The 11,278-nt window shown below is 40.0% G+C and overlaps 1 pseudogene across 1 annotated transcript; it reads left to right on the top strand.

Moving 5' to 3' along the window:
- The first annotated feature begins 1,152 nt into the window (after positions 1-1,152).
- Positions 1,153-10,516, top strand: LOC103055067 (plasma membrane calcium-transporting ATPase 1 pseudogene; annotated as a pseudogene). Its single transcript, XR_015796711.1, has 3 exons — positions 1,153-1,204; positions 3,106-3,159; positions 6,575-10,516. The product of XR_015796711.1 is annotated as a plasma membrane calcium-transporting ATPase 1 pseudogene (transcript).
- The last annotated feature ends 762 nt before the right edge of the window (positions 10,517-11,278 follow it).

The raw sequence follows: 11,278 nt of genomic DNA on the forward strand, positions 1-11,278 counted from the left end.
ACTTTCAGATGTGTGGACTTCAACTCCCAGAATTCCCCAGCCAGCAATTTGGGGTTGGAGAAGACTCATGACAATATCATGGGTAGCCAAGGAAACAAATGTGTCATCAAACAAATCTATCAAGAGTTCTCACTAGAGGCACAAATGACCAGGTTCAAATTATCATATTTTGGGCTCATTATGTGAAGACTTAGCTCTCTGGAAAAAGCTCTAATGCTGGGAAAGTGGAAGGAAAGAGAAAAAGAAGAAGACAACCAGCAGCAAGGTGGATGGACTCAATGAAAGGAGCAATGGGGGTACCGTTAGAAGACATGAAGAGTCAGGCTGGAGACAGAACATTCTGAAGAAGGTCTATGTGATTGCTAAGAGCTGACATTGAAAATAGGTAGACCTATTGCATTCCTTTTATATGCAGATGATGCAGCCATTATCTCAAATGGCTTTTTGGACTGAGGACAGCACTGAGATCAACTACCTGTTATTGTATAGATAATGATCAGGTTATTAACCACCCAAAAGCAAAATTTATGTCCTTCTCAAGATGTAAATATAGATGGCAGTGTAATAGGAATGTAATTGAACAGATTAAGACCTTTAAATATCTCAGAATTGTTTTCCGTGCTACAATCACATTGATTGTGTGCCATCAAGTCAGTATTGACACTTAGAGACCACATAGATAGACCTTCTCCTTTTATAAGATGACCAATTTTTAGTTTTTTTTCAATCTACCCAACAGGTTAGGAGCAATGATACCTTTCAATCTATAGTATATACCAGGGTTCCTCAACCTTGGCAACTTTAAGACAGGTGGACTTCTACTCCCAGAATTCCCCAGCCAGCCTGAATTCTGGGAGTTGAAGTCCACCTGTCTTAAAGTTGCCAAGGTTGAGGAACCCTGATATATAAGGACTCTGTGTGCATGTACCAGGGAATGGGGGTATCCCATTTGGTTGCACAGATGTGGATGACACCGAGAGTCGGAGTTCACAAGAATGTGACTACTAGCTATGGTTTCATTGGCTGCTGGTGGCATTCTAATTCCACTTCTCTTCCTGTTGTAACTGCCACTTAGAGCAGTTACTGGCCAATGTGAAAAAATGTATTTTTGGACTTTGGAGCTAGGCCAAAGTAATGCTGGGACAGTTGGAACAGGACTAGCTTGGGAGCATGGAACGCGAACAGGACTGAAGCAAAAATGCAGGTTAGAATTGTACAGTTCACCTTAAGCTTTACTACTTTTGCTACATCCAGCCAAAATATTTTTGCAAAGCAGACTAACAACCAGTGGTTATTATTCACACATGTGAATAACTTCTGTACTATGAAAAAGTTAAATGACCTCCATCACCTTCTGCCTCTGTATTTCAGAATCTATGTTCCTTTCTAACCAAGATTGCTTACCACATTCTCATTTCTTCATTCCCAGCCTCTAGCCAAATTTATTCCAACATCTGGCCTCCCCTTTTTCAAAATGCCAAGAATTTGACAAGAAGAGGATTGCAAGGGTGGGGAGGATTGTGGCCAAAAATGTAACACATACCTAAAAATCCCAACTTTTATCTAACAGGGCTCATGTATCTTTATAAGAATGTTACCAATACAAAGATGAAATTAAGAAAAAAGTTTTACTTGCTAAATTCAACACCTAAGTGTTAAAAGCACAGGAACCTTCCAGCCAAACAGCAATTTTCTGTGTGTTGAAATATAACAGTTATTTCTTTCACTTAAAAGTAGGTTGCCCTTTAAAAAAAAGGCCTCTGAATCCCTAACAACCACATGACACTCAGGTATAGATAGGTGATAATGTTTATTTCCATGCCATAAAATGTTTCACTTCTTAATTCCTATAGATCATGCTGCTATAAAAGCATGTAAGCATGCAGTCTCCCTTCTGGCTTTCTAGTTTAAACACACTCATTTTTAAGGATTAATCAAGGAGCACTGGCTATTTTTTTTCCTTTACTGCAGAGCATAATTAGACAGATGGAGACATTGGAGGGATCGTCTTTGGCTATGGTGCCTAGGCCCCTTGAAGGCTAAAGTCACAATGCAAAATGTGCATATTATTATTCTAAGCTTTCATGATAGTTAAGATGTGCACGTTTGTATCTCTTGGTAAGCAGAAATGGAGCCATCTTTCTATAGAAAAACATGCAGAAAATATTCTTTTAAAAGCCTCAATACAAATGAGAATGTCCTCTGCAACTATAGAGCTTGGGACTGATTTTCCATGTAAAGGTTTTGAGATGTATAATAACCAAATTAGAAAATCCCTCATGCATTTCTCCCCACTCCAATAAAAATTCAGTAACAGCAACCTAAATAAATAACCATCTGTTGCCTTTTCACGATAATCAAATTCTACTACTTGGCTCTGCTTGTTGGTCAGGCTGTCCCTGTCTTTAAGGCTTTAACCAAACAGAGGTGGTGGTCATGTGCTGATCAACTTGTAACCTCCCTTGCTATTGACTGTGCTGGTTCTAATTGCTGGGAAATGTAATTCAGCAATACCTAGAGGACAACAGGTCTGTATCCCAGAGGTGAATTTTGAAGAAAGCAACACCTGGTGGCTCTCTCCAGACTGTATGTCTACAACAGGCTAATTCATAAACTAACCAAATGTAGTTTAGCCTAGCAGGTCATGCAAGCTAGCCCATGTAATTAATTGGTTTCAGTATGTTGTGTAAACTCAACATTTGTGAGACTGGTATCAAACAAACAGGTAACAAATGGGGTGGAGGGGGGAAGAGAGAAATTAACCCTAATCTTCAGAATAAAAGAATTAGATCTGATTAATGATTCTTAAGGGTACTACTACCTGATAAAGCAGCCATTATCTAATTTGGGAAGGAAAGACAGAACCAATCAATTGCTCCTATTAGAACTCCACAAAAATCATCTCTGGTTTTTCTGAATGGAAGTGGAAAGCTTAGGTGGTTACCCTCCCCCCCAAAAATAAAGCTTTTAATTAATGGTTTGGTCCATATCACTACATAGGTGATGTTAATTTATCCAAAATTAATTTAATTTGTAGAAATTGATTTAATTTCGCTCCTATTTTTCCTTTGTTCCTATTCTGATTTTCCTGCTTTCCCCTTCAAGATGCCGGATCTTTGAGGTAAAAGTGCCCTCTGCTGTCTGAAGTGCCCTGTTCAGGTAGGCCAATGTTGGAATTATCTATGATAAAACATTATCATACATACATACACCCACACATATGGCATTTTAGACCAACCTTCCCTAAGGAAACGTTTCCTGATATGTGGAACCCCAACTGCTATATTCTGCAAAAAGTTCCCATTTGTGGAAGGTTGTGGTTCCTTGGAGACAAGAAACTGTATTGTGACTTAGATTTGTAGTCTGTTCTGCTTTATTCAATGCACAAAGTATTTTCTTCCAGTGATACTGTATATGAAAAAATAGTACATGATGATTTGCATAAAACAAGGTTATGACAGTATTCATAGAGTTTGCTAGTCATAAGGTGGTTATTTATTTGTGGCTTAGTATTTAGCGTGTTGTGATTTGTAAACTATGGTTTCACATGATGTGAACCCAGCCAATTGGGGTTTATTCAGTAAGCCACGGTGCAATAAATCATCTCTCACTGTGTTGTTAGAATGCAGTTCATTAACATCTCAATAGGAAATAATTGTCTTTTAAGTTTCTTGGCACTCTCTAATCTTAATTTCATTATTGAACTACACATCAAAGTTCCTTTATTGAAGAACAGTAACATTGAGACCAGTAATGAAATGTGTTGTAACTTCCCGTGGCTATAATTCTGATGTTTAGCTAATCCTGCTAGTATATGAAGTTTCACATCAACATGCAGGAAGTTGAATGTTTGTACAGCTGAACGTGCCCCTTTTCTGCATGCAGTCAAGCATGTGTATATGCCAGTGTTTTGCAACTTGAAGATGTCTGGACTTCAACTCCCAGAATTCCCCAGCCAGCATGGCTGGCTGGGGAATCCTGGGAGTTGAAGTCCAGACATCTTCAAGCTGCCAAGGTTGAGAAACACTGGTATATGCTATATGGACTAACCTGGGTAGGGCTAGGAATCCCTGGGATGTGATCCCATTTTCCTCCCCTGTGTATTCACAGCGACTTAAGATTCATCTTCAAGTGATTAAAATCAACTCTTGCCATATGTAGCTCATTCAGCTGAAATGCTTCATGCAATTGACATAGTAATAACAACATATATCAATTTAATTATAACAATTTCATAATTAGCTTAAGGGTAATTTCAGAATAACATATACACATCAGCATCATTCCATCAGTTGACAAAGTTGGTAACAGATGATTTCTTATCTGATCTCTGTATCCTGCATGGATGGGGAACATGTAGTCATCCAGATGTTATTACACTCCAACTCCAACATTACCCTAGTCAGTCTGGCTAATAGTGGGAGATACAGAGGAGCTTGTCCAGAGGATTTATTTATTACATACACGCATATGTACATAGCACACCTTTCATTCAGGAGCTCAAGGTGCATGATGCTGGACTGTATAGCCTACGCCTATTAAGAGGGTTTTATTTTTGAAAAGAGAGCAGAGAAAGTTTCATCTTTATTCTCTTGTATTGCTGGAGAAAACGGGAGAAGTCCTGAAATGAGGGTTGTAGTAGTGTACCCTGGTGCATCTCTCTCCAATAATCTCAGGCCAAACAAGTGGAACTCAGGAAATCAATAGTAGTGTGTCCCAATGTTTCCTATTTCTTTTAAAGCAGCAGTGAAATGGCAGAAGGTGTCCATGGGGATCAAAAAAGTCAAGATAGCAGCAATGACCATGTGATAAATCTCTGCCCCTTTGTAATGTGTACTGCAACTGCCAACCTGATTTTTTTAATGGCTCGGCAGACACCCTGGGTACCAGACTGGATCAGGGCCTTAATCCAGGGAGTATAGCAAATCTTTTTACTCATGTCACTTCCTGAACCAACATGCTCATCCAAATCCATATTCTCCACTATGAAAAGCATGAGAGCTACCCTGCTTTCATCAAAAGAAACATAACTTTAGAGAGGGTAAATTTCTACCGGAAAAAGGAAATTTTTTCCAATAGCTCTAGTGCTCCAGTCAACCCTCCTCTTCCTGTTCTACAGAGATCAGATCACCTAGCATTTCCTATTGTTATGAAAAACAGTTACATTCTACTTTGATGCTTAGTTTGCTAAAGAAAGATGCACCAGAACACTATTCTCCTCATTTATACTTGAGGCACACCCTGAAGTACAGTTTTAACAAGTATTCCAACCAGCTTCTTATTGAAATGTATATGAATTCATGGTGAGATAGATAGACAGACAGACAGACAGTCCTCTAGCAATAATAATACAAGTTATGTGGTATAGCATCTTAGGAAGTCCAACATGTTTCATTTAAGATTTGTGTTGTTTTAACACAAGAAGAAGAAAAATATCAATTTCAATAATTTCTTCCTTTTCAAATGTACTTCCTGGATTTGGAGCTGAATGAACCTTTACACAGTTTAAGAGTATAATCCAAAACATGGTCCTCTGTTTGGTCTTATTGATCCTATTGCTAAAAGCATACCTTTGTTGCAGATTTATGTGTAAGACAGATTTCTGTTTCTTTATCTCTGTGCACATGGAGAGTGATCTTGTAATAGTGCAATTCTATTCCTGTTTACACAGGTGTAAGTCCTGCTGATCTCAGCAAGACTTATTCCTTACTAGATGTGTGTCCCGCTGTTAAAAGTTACAAGTTATATGTTACAAGTCCCACTGAATGAAGTTGGAATGATTTCCAGTTAAACTATAGCCAAAAGGAGTTGTGGGCAATATATGGGAATATATATGGGAAAAAAGCATAGAAAGTAATTCTGCTTAATAGAATCTTAAATATACATCTTTTGAGTGGAATCCCACCTATTCGGTGATGTCATAATATCACCAGATGGTCTCCTGTAGGTCTCCAGAATATATATGGGAAAAAAGCATAGAAAGTAATTCTGCTTAATAGAATCTTAAATATATATCTTTTGAGTGGAATCCCACCTATTCGGTGATGTCATAATATCACCAGATGGTCTCCTGTAGGTCTTCAGAATTTGTGACCTCTGACCCCAAACATTGTCCACTCCTGGTCAATCCATCCTTTTATTGCACCTTCCTAATTTAAAAGGACCATCCATCCACCACCACCACCCCGCCTCCACACCAGGGCCCAATCCAGTCTTCTGTTCAAATTAAAAAATAATGGGAAATCCCCAGCACAGTTTTACGTCATGATATGGTCTTTGAGTCTCTAGGATAACCCATAGAAATATGTGCCTTTTTCCACATCGCCAGTTAACAATCACACAAGTAAGGATTTCTTCAATAGTTGAGAAAAAAATTATCCTTTTGCTCTCTGATTTTTTTTTTTTTAAAAAGTACTTTCCTCTATAAATATTGCTGGTGTTAAATACATAATACATAAATACATAATACATAAATAAATACATAAATAAATGGTGGTAAATACAAGGAATGTGTTTCTAAGCTTCAATTTATAAATGCTGTTAACTTTCTCTGGGTTGTCATTGTGAATTGCAGGAAGGCACGGTGATGGTGACTCCAGTCCCCCTTAGGTCAGCGGACTTCAATATCACCACCTCAGAGCTGAAAAACCTGATGCACTTTCGAAAGAAAGAAGCCGTGAACAAAATAAGAGAATTATATGGTGACATCTTTGAAATCTGTAAACGACTGAAAACATCTCCTACAAATGGAATACGTGGGTCCAAATCAGAAATAGAGCTTAGGAAATCTGTGTTTGGAAAGAACTTTATTCCCCCTAAAAAGCCCCTAACATTCCTTGAACTGATATGGGAAGCTTTGCAAGATATGACATTGTGTATCTTGGAAATTGCAGCCATCATATCATTGGGACTTTCATTTTATCAGCCCCCAGCGGGAAATCTTGTAGTGTGTCACTCTCACGATTTTGGAGAAGAGGAGGAAGGGAACACGGATTGGATTGAAGGCGCTGCTATTCTTCTGTCGGTTGTTTGCGTGGTGCTGGTAACAGCTTTCAATGACTGGAGCAAGGAGAGACAATTCAGGGGGCTGCAGTATCGCATTGAAAAGGAGCAAAGATTTAATGTCATCAGGAACGGGGAATTAACGCAGATACCAGTAGCTGACTTAGTGGTTGGGGATGTCGCACAAATCAAATATGGTGATCTTCTACCAGCTGATGGTCTCTTTCTCCAAGGGTATGATCTAAAACTGGATGAGAGCTCCCTGACTGGGGAATCTGATCAAGTCAAGAAGTCTTTGAGCCAGGATCCTATGTTGCTGTCAGGCACCCACGTGATGGAAGGCTCTGGAAAAATGGTGGTTACAGCTGTCGGTGTGAACTCACAAACCGGCATTATCCTCACTTTACTTGGAGTTGGAGAGAATGAGAAAGCAAAGCATGCCGACAAGAACGCTAATGTGGCAGGTGGCTCCCCTAAGACTAAAGAAGGAAAAAAGAAAGTTGATGAGGAGCAAACGGATGAAACTCATGAAAGCTCCAAAAAACCCATCGTGCATAAAAAAGAAAAATCTGTCCTACAGGCAAAACTTACCAGATTAGCCGTGCAAATTGGCAAAGCAGGGCTGGCGATGTCTATAATCACTGTTACTGTCCTTGTGGCCTTTTTTCTCATTCAAACATTTGTGATTGAGAAGCGCACCTGGACTGTTGAATGTGCACCCGTCTACATACAATATATAGTGAAGTTCTTCATCATTGGCGTTACGATCTTGGTTGTGGCTGTGCCCGAGGGCCTTCCGCTTGCAGTAACCATCTCCCTCGCCTACTCTGTGAAGCAAATGATGAGAGATAATAATCTAGTGAGGCATTTGGATGCCTGTGAAACTATGGGTAATGCAACAGCCATTTGCTCAGATAAAACTGGGACCTTAACAATGAACAGAATGACGGTTGTTCAGATTTTTATCGGGGGCATGCATTATAAAATTGTTCCTGCCTCTAATTTAATTCATCCAACTACATTGGCTTACCTGCTGAAGGGTATTTCTGTAAACTGTGCTTATACTTCCAAGATACTGACTCCTGAAGTAGAAGGGGCCCTGCCCCGTCATATTGGCAATAAAACTGAATGTGCTTTACTGGGCTTGCTTATAGAATTAAAACTAGATTATGAGACTATGAGGACTAAGTTACCAGAAGAGAAACTGTATAAAGTGTATACCTTCAATTCTGACAGGAAATCTATGAGCACAGTTTTGAAAAACGCTGATGGTAGTTATCAGCTCTTCAGCAAAGGTGCTTCTGAAATACTCCTTCAAAAATGCTCCAAAATACTGAACTCTTCTGCAGAATGTGAGCCTTTTTCCAAAAGGGATAGGGAAAACGTGATCAAAAACGTGATTGCCCCAATGGCTTCTGAGGGACTCCGAACCATCTGCATTGCTTTCAGAGATTTCCCAGGTGGCTCTGATGCTGCAGAACCAGTATGGGACAAGGAGGAGAATATTATTAAGGATTTAACCTGCATTGCCATCGTGGGTATTGAAGATCCAGTGAGGCCCGAAGTCCCAGACGCAATAAGGAAATGTCAGAACGCCGGCATCGTTGTCCGCATGGTCACTGGGGACAATATTAACACCGCTCGCGCCATAGCAGCCAAATGTGGAATCCTGCGGGCTGGGGAGACCTTTGTGTGTTTAGAGGGGAATGATTTTAATAGATTAATTCGTGGCCCAGACGGGGAGATCAAACAAGAACTGATGGACAGGATCTGGCCTACGCTGTGCGTGCTTGCAAGATCCTCCCCAGCTGACAAGTATAACTTGGTAGAAGGGATCATCAACAGCAACATCACAGAGCAAAGACAAGTGGTAGCAGTCACTGGGGACGGCACTAATGACGGGCCGGCATTGAAAAAGGCTGATGTTGGCTTTGCCATGGGAATTGCTGGAACGGATGTAGCTAAAGAAGCTTCCGACATCATTCTTACCGATGACAATTTTTCAAGCATTGTAAAAGCAGTGATGTGGGGTAGAAATGTGTATGATAGCATCTCCAAATTTCTTCAGTTTCAGCTTACGGTCAATGTAGTAGCGGTGGTGGTTGCTTTTACAGGTGCCTGCGTCACCCAGAATTCCCCGCTGAAGGCAGTTCAGATGTTGTGGGTCAATCTCATTATGGATACCTTTGCTTCTCTCGCTTTAGCCACAGAAAAGCCCACGGAAGCTTTGCTGAAACGGAAGCCTTATGGTAGAAATAAACCGCTCATCTCCCGTACAATGATGAAAAACATTTTATTTCATGCCATTTATCAGCTGGTAGTTGTCTTTGCACTACTGTTTGTAGGAGAAAGATTATTTGATATTGAAAATGGACGAGTTGCCACGCTGCAGTCCCCCCCTACCCAGCATTACACTCTTGTATTTAACACATTTGTAATGATGCAGATTTGTAATGAAATCAATGCACGCAAGATTCACGGAGAACGGAATGTTTTTTCAGGAATATTCAAAAATAGCATTTTTTGCTGTGTCACTCTAGGAACCTTGATTGCACAAATTCTCATTGTTCAGTTTGGAGGGAAGCCCTTTAGTTGCACAGCACTTACACTAGAGCAATGGCTATGGTCAATCTTTTTTGGCGTGGGGACATTGGTGTGGGGACAGTTAATCATTAGTATTCCTACAAGGCATCTGTGGTGCCTGAAAGAAGTTGGAGAGAAACTACCCAAAGAGGAGATTACAGGAGAACTAGCGGAAGAGATTGATTATGGCGAACAGGAACTGCGTCGCAGCCAGATTTTGTGGTGCAGGGGCTTAAGCAGAATACAAGCTCAGTGTAGAGTAGTGAACGCCTTTCGCTATCCTTTATACAAGGATCCACACTCAGCATTCAGCAGTAAAACTATCTGACCAGACACCAAAACTGATTCTGAAATGGTGATTCAATTCTTTCACTGTTGGTTGCACCGCTGTATGGTGACTGTTCAAAGAGTAATGCGCATGTTAGCTACAGTGAGAAATGGATGGGGAATGGGGTTTAACAGCAGTTGGTCAAGGAGACACGTTTTTGAAGCTATCTAGCAAAATAGAATTTTCTGGTCCGAAATTAATTCCGAGTAGATGGGAGAAAACGTAAGAAATCAATAGAGCAATACAATTAACACTTTCTTTCTATAGGGGTCTGATCATTATGTTAGCAGACTTGTCCTGGATCTTGAGACATTAATTTCTTTTTGCAAAAGATGCCTTCAGAGAAAAGAGTAGCGATGAAGCCAAAATCCATGTCTTTAATTTTTTTATATATTTATTGATTAAAAGGTGATATTCTTATTATAAATGATAGAAGTTAAACAGTACATAACCGTTTACCTTTGCTCCTGTTTATGCTTATAACTGATATCAATTGACTGAGTTGCCTTAGGCCCTTAATCTGTGCCAACTTCCCAAGTACTTTCATTCCTTCCTAAGGCTGCTGGCTATCAATCTAAGGAAGGGGGATAGATGTGGCTACAAGCAGGCTGAACTTACTTTTATTTTGTTGTTGATAGTTCCTTATAAGCAAAAATTACGAATAATAATAAAAAAAATGCTTCAAACTGTTTTTGTTTTTGCTGGTTAATTAGCAGAATGAGAAAAACCAAAATAGCCATTTCTTATACAAAGAAGTCAATCATGTAGATCAGTGATGTAATCATCTTTTCATACCTACAAGTCCTCACTTAACAACTGTTCATTTAATGACTGTTTGACATTACAACGGCACTAAACAGTGACTTATGACTGGTGCCTGAAGTTATGACCATCGCAGCGCCCCCATAGTCACATGACTGCAATCCAGGTGCTTGGCAACCAGCTCACACTTATGACTGTTGCAGCATCCCAGGATCACATGATCACCATTTGCATCCTTCCTAGCTGGCTTCCAAGCAAGCAAAATGAATGGGGAACTGCGTGATTCACTTAATGACTGCCTGATTCACTTAATGACCACTGCAAAAAAGGTCATAAAAATCAGGTCCAGTCATGTGATGATTCGCTTAATGACTGCATTGCTTAGCGACCTAAATTCCAGTCCCAACTGTATGCATTATGGATAATTTATTTCCCTTATAACATCTTCCAGAAATGCGTAGATGGACAGACAGAGGTGATTAATGTGATTACTTCCCACTAGGGATGTCTGTGGGGGGAGGGATCAAAAAACTCAAGATGGCAGTTGGGCCATGCAATCAAAGCCCCGCTCCTTTTTTATGTGAATTGCAATGCACGTAAATG

Source organism: Python bivittatus, unplaced genomic scaffold, assembly GCF_059951505.1.
Source record: "Python bivittatus isolate LINGU-HERP-01145 unplaced genomic scaffold, Pbiv_v1 ctg000400_np1212, whole genome shotgun sequence".
Classification (NCBI taxonomy): Eukaryota; Metazoa; Chordata; class Lepidosauria; order Squamata; family Pythonidae; genus Python; species Python bivittatus.